We start from the raw sequence: 2,591 nt of genomic DNA, 5'->3' as shown, positions 1-2,591 counted from the left end.
TAGATAGATAGATAGATAGATAGATAGATAGATAGATAGATAGGTAGATAGATAGATAGATAGATAGATAGATAGATAGATAGATAGATAGATAGATAGATAGATACAGTGGTCCTTCGAAATACAGTTTAAAAAGCAAAAAGTTAAAAAGACAGCAATCGTGGTACAAATTTGCAACTGTCAGTTTTACTCAACCAAAGATAAATTAGTTTTATATGAATCAAAATCTTTCTATAAAAGTTATGGTATTCGCTCCTGTCCCTCGTAGAACCTCTTTTGCAGAAAAACCTAAATGTTGTTAAAAATCGTTCCAAAATATTCGTTCGATTAAAGGCAAAATAAAGTTTTTTTTTGTAGTTTTTCTCTTATCTTTAGTATTTATTGACTGAATATCTAAATTTTATAATCTAAACTTCTCGCAAGAATGTCAACTAGAATTATTCAATAATGGTTTTCAGGAAATATCTGGGGTCTTCAAAATTTGTTTTCAAACACTATAATTTCAATAAACTACAATTATCTGGATTATAAATACTTTTTTAGATGGAAATATCATACTGTGGAATTTACTAGCTTTCATTTACCCTACTCACTAAGTGCAAACTAAGAGTATTAAATAAAAATTGGTAAATAACTAAACTGTTTATTTAGCTCTTTAAGAACAATACCCTAAACATGTTTCAAATTAATGTTCATATAACAATCATTGTTGGTCAAACTAATTGTAAATGGCAATTTATTTATTTTTTATTTATAGAAATATAATAAAAATCTCCTTTTTTAATGATTTTCTTTTCCATGAAAAATAGAATTTTGCACTTTTTCTATTTTTATTTTTTTTTTTGGTAAATATTTGTCTGTAATGATGGCACGTTTCGTTTGCTAAAACACGTACATTTTTTTTGTTTTGTAAATCTCTAAAATGCATCTTTGTTTGGCATTAACAAAAAAAAAAAAAAAAAAAAAAAAAAAAAATAGAAAGAAAGAAAGAAATTGTGTTGTGTAACCACCTACTTACTCATTGTGTAACATGGACAGAAAGCCCACTTAAAAAATAATGTTGGAAAACTGATAAGATGAAAATTTTGTCAGTCTTCAAGTTTATATAATAAAAAGAAAATTCACGATAATTTTTTTAGGCCCAACAAATTTAGAACTAAAGCAATTAATTTTTAGAAACAAAAGTTCAGTTTGTATTTATAGATTTCTGGGAAAGCACTTCAATGTTTTTATTAAATTTAAACATTTTGTTGGGAAACTATTTAAGCTAATTTATATGTTTGTTGTTGGTTGTTGGTTGTTGTAAAAAACAAATCTCTAACTATAATTAAACTTTAATAAACATTAAAATTTATACCAAAGAAGTTTAAAATTAAAACTTTCTGAAACTCTGTCCTAAAACTATCGTCCTTTTTGTTACGCAGCAGGAGTTGGGAAACTTTTGCGTATCTTTAAAGGTATTTTTGTTGGTGTTACTTTATATAAATATTTACAGCCATGACAAGAAAAGTTAAAAACCACATTGACGATAAGCTATTACTCCCTAGATAACTTTCGTTATACTAAGTATACAGGAAGCTATAAAAGCAAAAGTAGCTATCCCCATATTTTAACAGGAACTTATTTTTCTTTCATACTTCTATACTACAAATATCTTATTTATTTACAAAACGTACAAATAAGTATAATGTAGCTTTTGATACTATTCTAGCAAACAAATTTTAAAAATAAAGAAAACTTTTCTTTTGTGTTTAAACTTGAAAAGTTTTAACACTTTAACATTACAGCATGAATGTATAAATAAATAAATAGTAATTGACTAATTACAAGGCAAAGTATTTGAGCATCAGCATACAACCAAAGGATGTAGGTAAAGAAAGAAACATTTAAAACCAACAATTAAAATAAACCAAGTCTTAAGGAAACATAAAAAAAGCAGGCGATAAATAGTAGTTTTTCAACAAAACAAAAAATCACGTTAAAATTTCATTAATTTTATTCAAGTAATTAAATTTAAATTAAAATCCAACCACATAATAAAACAACAAAAAGCTTTGTTTGCTTTGGTGAAACAAGTAAAAGTTTATGTAGATGTGTATATATACACAATGTCTATATATATATACAAACATATATCTTAAGATCTTTACATGGGTATTACCATAAGAAAAAGGTTTGAATGTTATAAACTTAAGGAAAATACCAAATAAGCCTAAAATGACATATATTTTAGGCATTAAACTAACGCAAAAAGAAAAAATCTTAAAGAAGGTATTTGTAAAATACTTTTGTACACTCAAACATACACATATTTACACTACACAATTCATATCTGCATCCGCACACAAACACACTTCTAGATGACTGAAATAAAATACTTCAATAAAAATAAAATCCCCAGAAATACTTTTGCCTTACAAGAATTTAGTAGATCTAAAACAAAAGATTTAAACAAACTGACAAATGTACGGGGGTGATGTGAGAAATTACATATATAAATGGTATTTCAAAATATTAGACAAATGCATGGTAATGGATAGATAGATAGATAGATAGATAGATAGATAGATATATAGATAGATAGATAGATA

The 2,591-nt window shown here is 25.7% G+C and overlaps 1 protein-coding gene across 1 annotated transcript in view; it reads left to right on the top strand.

Annotated features, from left to right (window-relative positions):
- Positions 1-2,591, top strand: part of LOC111687262 (diacylglycerol kinase 1) — a 53,699-nt gene that overhangs the window by 47,101 nt on the left and 4,007 nt on the right. The gene's annotated exons all lie outside the window — the stretch shown is intronic.

The sequence above is a fragment of the Lucilia cuprina genome, chromosome 6, assembly GCF_022045245.1.
Source record: "Lucilia cuprina isolate Lc7/37 chromosome 6, ASM2204524v1, whole genome shotgun sequence".
In the NCBI taxonomy this organism is placed as follows: Eukaryota; Metazoa; Arthropoda; class Insecta; order Diptera; family Calliphoridae; genus Lucilia; species Lucilia cuprina.
The sequence above is the reverse complement of the archived record's forward strand: the minus strand, read 5'-3'. Positions and strand labels throughout refer to the sequence as shown.